The sequence below is a fragment of the Thunnus albacares genome, chromosome 9 (assembly GCF_914725855.1).
Source record: "Thunnus albacares chromosome 9, fThuAlb1.1, whole genome shotgun sequence".
In the NCBI taxonomy this organism is placed as follows: domain Eukaryota; kingdom Metazoa; phylum Chordata; class Actinopteri; order Scombriformes; family Scombridae; genus Thunnus; species Thunnus albacares.
In genome coordinates this window covers 20,506,223-20,521,240 of record NC_058114.1, presented here as the reverse complement: position 1 = coordinate 20,521,240, position 15,018 = coordinate 20,506,223, and positions in this window count along the sequence as shown.

Below are 15,018 nucleotides of genomic sequence, written 5' to 3'. Positions count from 1 at the left end.
TCTTCCAGTGTCACACCACATACACAAATATAACTGTGGCTTTTTTTTTTTTTTTTTTTTTACACCAAATGCAGTGTTGAATTTGGTGTAAAAATTAATATTTTTTCAAAAATATTAGTGTATATAATTAAGATATCAGTCTCACATATAAATCATCAGTTTTGCTTTACACAAAAAATATGTATATAGTAGTAATTATATTGATGTACGCATACTACTCATACTATTGGGTAATTTGTCCATTTACAAAAGAAAAAAAACAAGCCTGCTATTATGCAATAAAACATTCTCCTATGTCCACAAAAGGCTTTCAGTGTCAATAATACTTTGATCAGATTGATTAACGCAACTGTCAAGAGTGTTTTCTTTCTGAGTAGTAGCCAACTGGGACCATTGGCTCAAGTTAGTGGTTAAATCATTTATCAGAATCACTGTTGATCCAGTGTTTAGATGTGTGTGTGTGTGTGTCTGTATGCGTGTGTGTTTGTGTGTGTGTGTGTGTGTGTGTGTGTGTGTGTGTGTGTGTGTCTGTGTGTCTCTGTGTGTCTCTGTGTCTGTGTGTGTGTGTGTAGATTTTTGAAGACTTTTGTCTTTGAATTTTGAACGAATTGAAAGCAACACAGAGACAGCACCACTTTTCACTGGGATTGTCTTTTTTTTTTTAGAAACAACACCATCTGAATAAAGGATGAATCAAGGATGATGTAATCACATATTGGCTTTAAGGCCTCTTTTAAAACGTCGATCAAAGCAGCAGTTGTCACCACTGGCAGGGATATATGGGTGAGTGGGTGCTGGTAGTACAAGTGGTGAAATAGACAAATAGCCCTTCACAAACAAAGTGTTGTTTTTGAAAGTGGTGTCATTTAATCTTTGAAACACTGACAGGAAACTGAAACGAAACTGTTAAACATTACATTACATGAACAATGGCTCAATTTCATTAATTTCCCCAGTACGCCCAGTGAGCATGCATAATACCAGAGCACTGGAACTGGCTGACCTAAATGAAATGCAGCCATCGTTAATATTATTATTTCCACCTGCTTTTCCTGCTTTTACAAGTAAAAATGTCTGCCATGAAAAGGGTCTATTGATAATTATCAGGCAAATAATAATATTTATTGATTTAAATGCATTTTGTTTATTTAAGATGACCTCATGAGAAACAATATATTAGTTGTCTCATCAGCAACAGCTGTGTCGGTACCACTTAACAATAAGATTACTTAGAATTAGGATTTATAAATGGTTTATAATTAGGTTATTAATTAGGTTGCAATCACATTATAAACCATTAATAAACAAGATATATAATAACAGTTATAACAGTTCTCATACATCGATGCAGGCACACTATTTGGAAAGATCAAGTTGCTGCTTACTCCACATTAATCTTACTGATGGCAAAAGGGATTCTTATTGTAAGGTGTGAAATAGCTGGAACGCTGTCTTAAAGAAGATACCAACCAATATGAAGCATCACAATAAACCACTTTAATATCCACTGTGCATAACAACCTGATAGCATATGTCATATCAACACCTGTGATAATAATGAGGACGGCTGCTGATAACATGCCGAAAATGTCAAGGTAAACAATATTGCCAAAGCCTTAGCGTATGAATCTGGTAATTTGATATGTTAGTTTTGTATGCCATAATTTGATATGCCAAATGAAACTTTTTGACTATTAAGATATGCTGTGAGTGGTTAAATGCTAGTAAACTTTCGAACAAATATCTGATGAAGCTGACTGGTATAAATGCTGACTGATGGAGAAGACAAAGTAACCAATGAGATCTGAGGCTTAACAGTACAGATAAATGTACTGGCTCACTATTTGGCACACAACAGGTCACTGTTGCCCATTTTTATTCAATGTGTTATAACAGCTTATTAATGATTTATAAAGTGTTAAGAACCTAATTAATAAACTAATTATAACCCATTCATAAATCCTTTATAAGGGTAGTCTTATTGTAAAGTGGTACTGCTGTGTCAAGGCTGTATATAACAAAGTTTGTTGCATGTTCTCTCTTTATCCTGAGGAAGGTCACTGACACTTTGCTGTGAATAACTTACACTGCGCAAACAGTGCTTTAAGGTTTGTGTCCGTGCTTGCACAGAAGGTAACTGGTTCATGAATGGGTGATGGTTAAAAAAATTATAACTTCATTTAAAATCGTTTTTCATTTCATTTATTTTAACTCAAGACCATGATCATATGGTATGGAGCACAAGCAGAACATACAACATAATAATAATAATAATAATAGAACAATAGCACACAGCATGACTAAAGTACAACAAATGTTACTTGAACAAAGGACATTTTTCAAAAAGTCATCACAAAATTAATTTAAGCATAGATGGGTGGTTTACATTGTACTTTGGCAAGAACCCTTCTCTACAATTTACTATGCTTACATTCTTACATTCAAACAAAGTATGATATTCATCTCCCAGACTGTGTCATTACAAAGGTTGCAGATCTTGTGGTTGGGAATTCTGGTGTCGTTCACCCTAAAGTTACAAATAGCCTGTCTGTACTTTTGGTTTTTATACAACAGATACTTTTCCAATTTAAGCTCTTGTTTAAATTCAACATGCTGTCATAGTTTTGAGCTCACTTTGCCACTTCTGCATGAACTGATCTTTCAGCTTCTGTTCAACACTTAGTTTCAACCAGTTGTTACACTTTTGTGCGAGTCAGAGGTGAGACATACCACAGTCATCCAGTATCTGATTGACTTGCAAGACCCATGATGACACATATACACTTGAATCATGCAGGTTGAGCAAATAGTTGTACATTATTTGACTGAGTTTAGTTTCTTTACCTTCTATCAGCCTCCCCCAGAGGCCAATCATTCTCTTTTTAATTGCAACACAGAGTGAGTATCTTCCCAGCTCCTCATAAACCATATTATTGCAGGTTGTCATTGTAACTTTTAGGGTGTACTTAAGAAATTTGAGGTGCAGCTTTTCCAACATATCCATTTTTTTCAAATCCCCCACACTTCATATGCACACAACATAACTGGTGTAACTAACCTGTCAAAAAGTAACTTTACTAAAGAACATTTACTCAAGTACTGTACTTAAGTACAGTTTTGAGGTACTTGTACTTTACTTTAGTATTTCCATTTGATGCTACTGTATACTTCCACTCCACTACATTTATTTGACAGCTTTAGTTACTTTTGACATCTTACATAAAGCAGTTTGTAGTCGACGTCACATTTCGGATGTCTATGAGTTGTTAACAGCTCCACCAAATAGTAATTTTTCCCTCTAAACTTCTCACATGGTTTAATTTCAATACATGTTCAAATGATTCAATATTTCACCAAAAATCAAAGATTAGAGAAAAAATCAAAAGACTGAAAACAGATTTGTGTATCAGAATTTTGTTTTTTCTTATTTCCTCTCCCATTAATCATCTCACAAACCCTCAGATTTATCTGGTGACCCTTTGGAGGGGCCCAACCCCTAGGTTGGGAACCACTGGACTAAACTAGCTAACTGTATATAAAGTAGTTCAAACTAGCTCCACCTCCAGCAGCTACAACAGTAACATGCTGCTTACACACTGATGTTTCAGTATTAATAATCTAATGATGTCATATATAATAATATATCAGTCAACGGGACCAAACCACTACTTTTACTGCAATACTTCAAGTACATTCTGCTGCTAATACTGCTAATAGTATTTTTATATCTCTGTATTGATACTTTTACTTAAGTAAAGGATCTGAGTACTTCTTCCACCACTGGATATCTACAGGTACCTACAGGTAAATCAAATTTTCTACATTTACAAAAGAGGGCAAACATAGCATGGGAGGCTTGCTTATGCAGCTCCTCAATGGCAATCTTAAATTAACCATTATAATTTATAATGACAGAGACATATTTAAAGCAGTGGACAATCTTCTTCTTCTTTTTTCCATTGCATACAAACTCTAGTTTGTTAATATCAGCTTTTCTGCAAACAAAAACTGTGATCAACTGAGAAAAGATCAGTTACTGCAAATGTTATCATATTCTTGGTTAGTCTTCTTTATCTGTCATATGAAGCTATTTATTTTACTGTACGAGAGCTGATGCAAAACTTTAAGCACAGAACAGACACAACTCCACGTTTTAACATATAAATGTCTTTAATATGTTAAATTACAGAAATAACCAACCAGATGGCTAAAATCAGCATCCAGGTTATATATAAGTTATATATAGCTATATATATGTTGAGAGATTCAGACATTGTGGGGACTTTGTTGCTCTCTTCCATAGTTTCTAAGTTCCCTCATTTAGAATATATTGTATCTCTACTAGAAATCTCTATTCCTACATGAATACAACATACAAGGAAAAGATGCAAAGAAAGAGGAATAATGGTTTGTTTGGTGCGCCTTCTCTTGATAACTGTGATATTCTGCAAGCCCAGAAGAGGGAGCTGCTCCCAAACTTTTATAAAAGGTGATCACACTGTGAGCTAGCAGTGAAGAGAAGGGGTAGGAGAGGGACACCCCTACAAATGGAAACCAGCAATATTTCCTACCAGGGACAGAGGGAGGATGGGTGTGACTCAGCAAGAGAAGAAATTTAAAGTCAACAGCTGGAGCTTCTTTCTCTGATGCTGCTATGAACAGATTCATAACACACATATTAAAACAATTAAGCTGATTTTGAAACTGTTTGGGATTCTTCCAACTAATGAATGAGAAACATTGTGGCAGCCAAACACACACATCTCAGAAAAATGTTATCAGGCCTGTGTGTGTGTCCTTGCTTATTTATACTGCCGATGACAAATGACCCCCGTCCATTAGTCCCTAAATGAAACCATATGTTCAACAGTATGTGGGCGAGACAAAAAGACACAGACCTGTTCTCAGCGAATCACCACACACACACACACACAAACACACACACACACACACACACACGCACTATGGTCAGCAGTGTCACCCAGCATATTCAAATGTATATTCATGTCTCAATTTCTTCTCATTTAAAGTTTTGGGTTTTTTTTTTAGCTAATTCTGATGTCTATTTTAATTGCTAGCACCAGAGTCACCAGAGTGCAAAGACATAACAATATTTGTGTGACATTGGCATGTGATACAGAGGTACAAAAGGTTAACACACAAGTAGGATAATTAGTGGAAGAGGAATATATTGGAATAGTGAGTGTCATTTACAGAAGGATAATGGTGCAAGCAGAAAGAGGGACAAGCTTTAAGTTAACAAAAGTAGTTGATGTGGATGGGAAGTTCAGTCCCACATTGTATACCAGGAGGGAGAAGATTTCAGGCCAAGCTGGGTGGAGTGATGTTCAGGTAGCCGCAGGGCAGGAAGAGCCAGCAGCCAAAAGTCACAAATCAAGGCCATGCAGGGCTGGAGGGGAAGGCTGGCCATGATCTGCACGTTTGGGGGAGTTTCTTAAGCCTCATTCTACACCAGTATCAAGATTTAGAGTTTAATGTGAGCAGCCGCTGCAGGGAGCACAGGAGGGGGGTGACAAGAGAGAATTTGGGGAGGTTAAAGTCGATGCAGGCTGCCGTGTTTTGGATGAATTGCTGGGGTTGGAGAGAGTGAAGTTCAGCCAAGAGGGAGTTACAGTGAGACTCGAGTCTGGATAAGGAGCTTGACACAAAATGTGAATGTGTAACAGCTGTTAGATTTGAACCATTTCATGTGAGATTTCACAGTCTTATACAGTAGAGATGACACTCACACAGCCGTCATGTACTATCCTCACCTTCTCGCTTCCCTTTTTAAGGTTGATTACTCATACAGTGACCTTTGACCTTGAATGACTGTGTTGGCAGCAGCAGCACCTCATGGTTCACTTAGCCGGGCAATGCTGGCGGCTATCAGCAGCCTATCAGCAAAGTAGCTGCGGGATAACGTCCCACATTCTTCCCGTATGAGCTCTTAAGTGTAGATAACCTGTGCAATACGGCTTTGTTAAAATGCTAACAGCTTTGTCCTTGGATACTTCACCTTTTAGAAAAGTGTGGTGTCCATTTTAAAACTATGCAGATAAAGATTAAAAAAGAAAAGTACATTATACATGCACAATCTGATCTGACAAATGAATTTGCAGCATGAAATGTACTTTTAAAGCTGCAAAAATCTATATTTTTATGTGTGACTATGTATGATGTTAAAGGGGTTGCTTGCAGAGACAAACCCACAGAGAATTATAACCAAACTCTGCATTTTCCCTCAGCTCTACGGAGCTTTATAGCCTGTTTAAGCTAATTGGTTTGGTTTTACGGCCCGCAACTTTACTGTTTTGGTTTACTCTCGTCGCTCTCATCAACTTTGTTTCTAGCAGCAGCAGGCAGCTGTTTCCAGCGAAAAAGCTCAGATGAAACCCACTGTGCGCTACCTGCCGAGCAGCGAACAGCAGACAGATAAAGACGGCTATTAGCTGGTGACATAATGGAGCATTTAGCTGCTTAAGAGCCAGATATTTTCCTCAGGAGTTGGCGGAGACCAAAAGAGAGTAAAAAGGAGAGTGAATACTGGACTTACAATCACCACCAGAAACAGGACTCCAAATAGGCTTAAATGCTATTACTGCTCCGTTCTGACATGTTAGCCATATCAACTTTACGAGGGCATACATAATGTGTCAAATGTGCAGGAGTTTTAGCTTGTTGTGGAGTTTTACTACATGGCAAAAACAAATTAATGCAGCTTTAAACAGGCAAAATGGATAGAAGATGAAGCTGCAGAGATGTTGAAGAAAGAACATTTTACAAATATCTATTTATTGAGCTTTAATGAGATCTGAGATCATTCTTGTTAAGAATACACTTTTTCCCATTCTATCATACAAGATACCTAGTGAGATCCCTCCCCTAAATTATGTCCTCTGCCACCAGATAAGGTCTGCTCTATATCTCCCTTCCTCTCTCTCCTCTCGCTCCGTCAGCCCCTCTCTCATGAATGAGTGTGATGAAGTGATAAACACTGAATAACTGGTGCAAGACAGGCTCTCATTACATCCATTCAACCACAGGGATCTTTATTTACACATCCTCTGTGAACAATGTCAAAGAGGCAAATGTTAAGCCAGATAACAGAAAGCAGGATGAAGCGACGCTAAAGCACAGACACACACACCCACACACAGTATTTGTAGATGGCGAAGGCAATAAAGGGAAGGGTTGAGTTAACATGTTGTCATGACCTCGCCTGGGCAGAGCCTGGAGCAGGAGTCCCACAATATAATGTCTGTCAAGGGCAGGCACACACACACACACACACACACAGTATGGAAAGAAAACTGTCTGTGCCACACAGCCAGGCTACCTGTTACAGCTGAAGTGGAATGAAATGTTGCCAGCAGTTAAGCTCTTTTTTTATGTCACCTTGCTAATTATAACCCACCAACAGTCAGTTAATGAACATGCCAAAGGCTGCCAAATATCAGCATCACTATTCATATCCTCACTCACTGATTACAGTGACCACAGATTAGTACTGATCAGTTTATCAGAAAAAGCTTCATCCATGTAAAGGTCAAAAAACACAGTCCATCAGGAATGTTAAGGATGGTAGAGAACATGCCATAAAAAGATCATCCAGGCATCACATATGAGTATTTCTATATATTTATCTTGGTAACTCATTTTTGACACTGTATCTGAAAATACGGTAATGTCGTGCACACACACAATCCTAATCCAGCAGTTTTGGCTGTAACCCTCCAAAAGAGATAAACTTAAATTAGGATCTTGTGTAATTCTCTTGACAATACACAACAATTTCCCATAATGACCTAGTATGTGGATGCATCTTTTGTTTACAGTTACTTTAAATTGCAGATAATTCTTCCATGTGGAAGAAATGCATGGGGTCTGTTTCCCACAGCCCTCTCCTCCTAATATGACTCGGACAGAAGACAGACAACAAGAATGTTTTTCATCTCTGTGCAGCAGGTCACTGCCTCTGCCATAAAGATACAGTCATGACCAGCACTACTGTGTGCTCTGATAGTGAAATGTTATGAAAATGTGAGTAATGACTAACCCCCACTGCAGGAAAATGGCTGCACTCTTAATGCATAATTGATTTTCAAGAAAGAGGGAAATGTTTTTTCCATCTAAGTTTTGTCTCTGATTAAAAGTATTTGAATTTTGTTCAGTTTAACTTTTCATAAACTCTTTCCTCACTCACAGGCTTCCACCCTGCTTTTCCCCTGCTCTCTCTGTAGCTTTAAATGTGACTATATCTTAGCCCTATTCCCTAGCGAGAAGAGTTTTGGGGAGTTTTTTACCTTAAAAGGCCATGTGGAGCGGAGCGCTGGTTTCCTGTGGGAGGGCTTTCCTCTCTCTGACTCTGGAGCTGGAGGCCGGGCCCATCCTCATCCTCTCTCACCCTGAATTCAGTCACTCCCACTTACACACTCACACACACACACACACGCCTTCCTTTTTACACTCCCAGTAAAGTGGTGAAATCCAGCTACAGCCAGATGTACACAGAATGGGTATGTGGGGATGTGTGTGGGTGCAATCCACATTGACCTCCTTACTTAACAGGAGGTGAACACACGGTCAAACAGGAAAACAAGGTAATGAGAGAGACAGAAAGTAAAGACATCAGGCGAGAGAAGGAAGTGGAAAAGAGAGGAAAAGGGTGTCAGGAATTAATGCTAAGTGTGGGAGGAGACAGGAAGAAAAGGAGAAGGATTACGAGCGGGGAAGAAGTGTGTAGCAGTGATAATGAATGCAACTTTATGGGATCATTTGAGGTTGAAGTCGCTGACTGCCTCAATTCCCAGCATCCTCTCTCTCAACAGTCGGCTTGTCAGTTAGCCTGTCAGTCAGTCAGATAGAGAATGAGGGATGTTTTCCTTATAAGGTCTCTACAGCTGCTGGTGTGTCACCACCATGTCAGCATGAAGTCATCACTATCACATACTGTACCGACTGTCTGATTTCTTCTATCTCTTTCCTTCTTCTTGTGAATACTCAACCCCCACCCTCCTGTTCACAGGTGCTCTGTATCGGTTGCTGGCCTTTAACAGTAGATTGATTCAATTCAGCTCAATTCAATCTGCTGTTAATGACCATGTTATATGGTTGAAAGCGCTAGAACTTTCAAGTAAGTGCACCTTGAGTTGAGATTGTTTACAAGGTACTGACATGAACTCAATTCAGTAAAAGGATAAGATTGGTGACTTTCTATATTTTTCTCATTGTCAGTAAATCTCATGTGCAGAGCTAAACCAACAATGTATTGATCCTTCTTACAAGTATTGTGTGTGTATCCAAAGTCTGATATATCTTATTCCTCTGTGCTGCAGACCTCCGGTGTTGTCCAAAAACTATTAAAAACACATCAGTTTTTTCAGTGTCTAACCCTCCACCACGAAGAATGTCATGTTTGTTTATTTAGAAATGGCTCCAAAGACTAATAACAGCAATCATGTTTTCAGTCTCCATAAAGTAGTTCTGTGTAAGACAGACATACTGAAGTTCTCTGAGAAATGTACAATGTAGTACAAAGTCAAGAGGTTGTTATATGTAGCACACCAAACTAGTAAAGCTCTGTAAACAGAACTGTGTTCCCACGCATGTGCAGTGGTGTCTGCCTTATATGGGACTACTCTCTGGAGACTGAAAACAGCTGTTATTAGTCTTTGGTGGCTCATTGACATCTTTTTAATAGTTCTTGGACAATGGTGGTTGACAATAAGAAAAACATGTAAAATTGCCTGGCATATCCTTTAAGCTTTATTGGCACCAAAGCAGTACAAACTCCATGTAGTGTGACCACACCATTGTCATATTGTATCAGTTTGTATATGTATATACACAAAGTCTATTACAAGGTCTATTAAATTGCAAAATGCCAAATATTAAAGGAGACATAATGTGTAGTGTTTAATAATTTACAACAAAGTAGTCAAGAATAAATAATTATTACTGCATACAGTTACAATGACAAGAATTATACATTATAGGGTTGAATTCAACGAGTGATCAGCACAGCCGCATGTTTCATGAGAGGCCAGACTGTGAAAGACCCCATCAATATTGGTATTGACAGCAGAAGTGGACATAATTAAAGTGATACATGGTATCACATCGGTTGTTCTTTTTGAGCACATCCCCATCTTCAACTAACTTTCAGGATCGGAGAAAAAAGACAATTAAGCACTTTATAGTTTCATGCTTTTCAAAGAACAGTTTTCCGATTAATTGTGAGCAATAGCTTACAAGTAAAAATTGCAAATAAATGTTCTCATCAGTCTCTGTGTCATCAGTTTCTCTGTCTCTGTTCTTCCCCTACAGGTATGAGATGTGTCATTCAAACACAAGTCTGAAATGTTCTCACTTGTTGTGAGCAGAGGAAGTTGTTTCATAATCAGACATTGACAGACAGTGTTTGACACTGCATTGTGCAAAAACACTTTCATAAATCATAAATGATAGATAAGTATTACTACACTGGATATTTCACAATTTGATTGTGTTGATCTTGGGACCCATCAGAAGTGAGTGTGTGACTTGGTTTTAGGTCACAGTGCATCTGTCAGACTCTGAGAATGTAAAGTTGCACACAGCAGGAATAACAACACACAAAACATACAGTACGTCAAACTCACTGATCTCAACACTTCACACAGATTCCTGCTTATGCTCCCTGATTGAATTCTCACCATCTGAACCTGAGCTGCAGGTTTCTGTCTCCAGGTGGCCCAACAACAATCCTCAGTCAGTTCACTGACTTATTGTCTCTGATTATAGACGCATTAACCCGGAGAAGTATTCTTTAAAGATGGTGGAAATAATTGGGACCAATCAAAAACCTGACTCATCCTTTTGACTGAGATTCATGACATTCAAATTGTGCACAACAACACATTCATCAAGGCATCTGGTTCATTGCACATGCACAGATGAAATTATGTTGTTGGGGGAGGAGGTTGAATATGAGCCTTGTGATATATGATGCAGCTGTGTGCATGTTTTTTATTACACCTCATCAATACTAGCGACAATGACGTGCTTTACTTTCCCATAAGTAAAAAGAAGTTCCAACATGCAAACTCCCTTTTGACTGGTTAGCTATGATCTAAGCATCTGTGAGTGCTACCTGGAGAGGAGGACTATGTATATATGTGTGTGTGTGTGTGTGTGTGTGTGTGTGTGCGTGTGTGTGTGTGTGTGTGTGTGTGAGTAGGCGGGTTATTAGGATGGGTCATGACGTCATTGCAGGCAGCGCAGAAGCTTGTCGTCATACAGGAAACATGTGCCTCTGCTTGTAGAGACAAAATGTTACAGAGGAGATTAGCCTCATTGTCTGTGTGTTTGTGTGTGTGAGTGTGTGTGTGTGTGTGTGTGTCACCAGAGCCCAGGTGGTGTCCTGTCTAGGTGAGTCACGAGGTATGTCTCCACCCCAAGGCCATAGGAGTTCACACTTGCACGCATATACAAAGAAGACATCGGTTTCTCCTTTGAGGAACAAAAGTTTCAATTATGCAAAAATGCCTTTCTGTTTAGCTTTGCATTCAGGACACCAGCTCAGAGAGTCCTCCCTGCTCCTTTCCAACATGCTCTCATCATAAATCAAAAACATGACACACGCTTTCATTGGCTACTACACAACTTGAATTTGTTAAATATCTTTATGTTTAGTCTGGGACCCTCCACAGAATTTCTGTGGCTGAGGAGAAGTAAGAGAAAGCATACTTGGAACATCAGGAGAGGATATTGAAAACATTAAATTACACTCTCGAATTACTCACTGAGAAGCTTGGTTGAACATTGCGACTTGTATGTGCAGGAGACTTTCAGCTCCAGCCTCAAGAGTCTGGGCAGAAGTGGATTCTTATTGGAAAAAGACCATGGAAATGTGATTCTTTTACTATTAATATTACTATTCTTATTAATTATTTAATATCTGTGGGAGACACCCACACTGTAAAATATGTATTCTCAGATCTCATCACTAATGTTTTAATGTCCATGTCTGGTTTAAAGCCACCTTTCGCTGAAAAAAAATGTCTTTTTGTTCCTTCAGTTGGATGTTTGAGCTTCACTGTGCCAAATGATGAATGATGTGCATGTGAATGTGAGTTCGACACTAGAAGGCTGTTTTCACATTCATCTGCTGAAGGAGGGAAGTTCCTCTGTGCTCACAGAAAATTTATAGTTTAAGGCGTGTCCCTACGAGCATGATTTATGACATCACAACTCATTTGGAGCCAATGGTGGTGTAGTGTGCAATTTATAGAGGTGTGATAGAAACTCGATAACCAGATGGTTTGTTACATAGAACCACAAGATCTCGCGTGATCTCGCAAAACCAGCTGCTTCGAAAGGAAAGAATCTTGAAGCCTCCAGTGCACAAACACTGAGAATGGACTTTTCAGTTAATCTCTAAAATATTTACATATTCAGAGATTCTAAAATTTTTAATGAGGAAGAAGGAGAAGATGTCATTAGAGGATTTTAATGAGATAATTGAACTTTCTTTGTGGAAAACTCATAACGGACACAAATTATTATTCAAAGTAGAACATTTTATATATATCTTAAAACATGTCTGATGGAGGTCTTTACATTTTTCCTTATCCGAAGGGTCTAAGGATGGAGGGTGTTATAAAAGCCTTTTGAGGCAAATTTATGACGTGGGATTTTGGGCTAAACAAATAAACTTGACCTAAAAAGATGCACAATAAAACCAGGAATTATTTTAGTTGGTATTTAATCCTTTCAGGATGGGATGATTTCCATCCAGACTAAAGTTTAAACCACATCACTTAAGATAACAAACAGAGTGTGTTCCAGAAAATCCTGGTGGTTTTATTGAAATCCATAAAACTGGTTAAGTATTTGTCCTACAGCAAGCGGACACAAAAAGCTAAACAAACCATGCTGCAGTTTAGTTAATAATTTGTACTATGTTGCCTGAGCTTGACAGTAGATAACATAAAGCTGAACTACACAACAGTTAAATCTTGTATAGATTAATCTTCCTTCTCTTTATTATTATCACAGTCGTTCACACCATCATCGAGCTGTTGCTCCTGTTTTCATTGTGAAACACCCTGAAGCCAAAACAGCTTACAACAGTCCAATAACAATACAGTGCCCTTGCTCCTCATTCACCGATTGTTCAAGCTGCAGTCACCTTGAAAGGCTGCCAGACACCAATCTGCAGTTGATTATACGCCAAGTTGTTCTGAGCAGATTACCTGTCTAACCAGAAAAGTGAAGCTGGAGCAGTATGTGATATTTTTCTCTTCATCTAGTTGTTTTTTTCCTGGCCTCCACAGTAGGAAGGACACTTTGGTTGCGGATTGGCTTTGCAACTCCTCCACATCAACGCTGCAGACAGCTGTTGCTCACATCAGTGGCTGCAAACAGCAGAAGTGTAGAGTTTCAGCAGGGTTTCTGTGCACTGTATTTAACAACTTAACTCCCAATAAAACCTGATTGGAGACACTTTTGGAGGAGATTACTACATCCTGGCTTTAGTATCTGGATGTTTTGAAGCAGTAGGGAGCAGAGGTGTTCATGCTTGCTGATGTTTTTATGATGGATTGAAGCAGAGAGGTGCTTGGTCAAAAGGTCGGCATTCCACTGTTCATAACTGATCTTTGTAAATAATGTTATGTTATGTAACACAGTCTTTACATCTGTAGCAGCAAAGCCTGTAATACTCCAAAACATCTCTGCCTTAGAATGCCAACAAGAGGGATTTATTGTAGGTGTTTAAATATAAAATACAGTGTCCTTTTGATAATACCCAATAGCACATTCCTGACTGCAATTATGGCTCCAGTGGTTATGTAACAGCTAGATGTTACAGCTGAGACTGGACAGTCGCACTCTAGTATTATGGCCTGCATATAAACACATGGCTAACAGTGGAAAGGGGGATTGTAAATCAGATACTTTCAACAGATTTTATTCACAGATTTATCTATTTAGACAGTGTAAACTGAGGTCTGGTCCAAGTCTAATACACTTAAAAATAACCATCCTGTTTCTTATCAGAGCAGTGGACTTCCCTTCATTACAAATAAATGGCAAAGTTTCAGAATCACCATTCAGGTGACATAATGGAAGAAAAGGGACTGATTAGTAGCCCACATATTGTATCCCTGCATGCAATGCGGTAAAATGATCACCATGACTACCATTATGTTTTGTGAAGACAGCATGACTGTACTAAACATGATCAGCTTTCAAAAAATGAAATAGATGCTTTCAGTTTTGTGCATTTTATGGATTTTATTATAATTATTGATCATTGGTGAATGTTTTTTTAATTAATAGTCATCACAGAACCACAAGGAGGGGGGGGGGGGTTATACACTTCCAACTGATCTCTCCTTATTAAACTGTTTGTTGGACAGAGCAATAAATAAAAGGAAACTGGTCAGGTTTTATGGGTGTTGTTGAACTATCGAAAGTAACTATTGCACACATCAGCAATATTTGCAGGCTGTAGCTGCGGTCCGTTGTTAGATTGCTCTTCAGAATAATTCCTCTTCAAGTCCTTCTACAGACTTTTGGTTTACCAGCTATCTGAGCGATGTCCCTTATTTTTAACTTGGTTGGACTGGTGAAGTGCAGCTGCCAAGATGCAAAGAGCCAATACACAGAGGCTGGGGGTTGGATCCTCTCCCTTCAGGGCCTTTCATTTTTCTTCATATCTCTCTCTCTCTCTCTCTCTCTCTCTCTCTCTCTCTCTCGCTCTCTCTCTCTCTCTCTCACTCACTCTCTCTCTCTATGAACATGTGTGGACACTGGTCTCCACTGTTCCCAAAAACTCTGATTCCCAGTCTGGTTTCATCACTCACTCACCAAACTCAAATATCAGATGCACAAAACTCAGAGCTCAAATTTCAGATGGTGTTTCACAACTTCTCACGGCTTGTGAAACATTTTTGTCCCGCTCCCCCTGATATAATAATACTTGAACTAAGCACACAGAAGCAGTATGAATTACATCATATAGCCATAAAA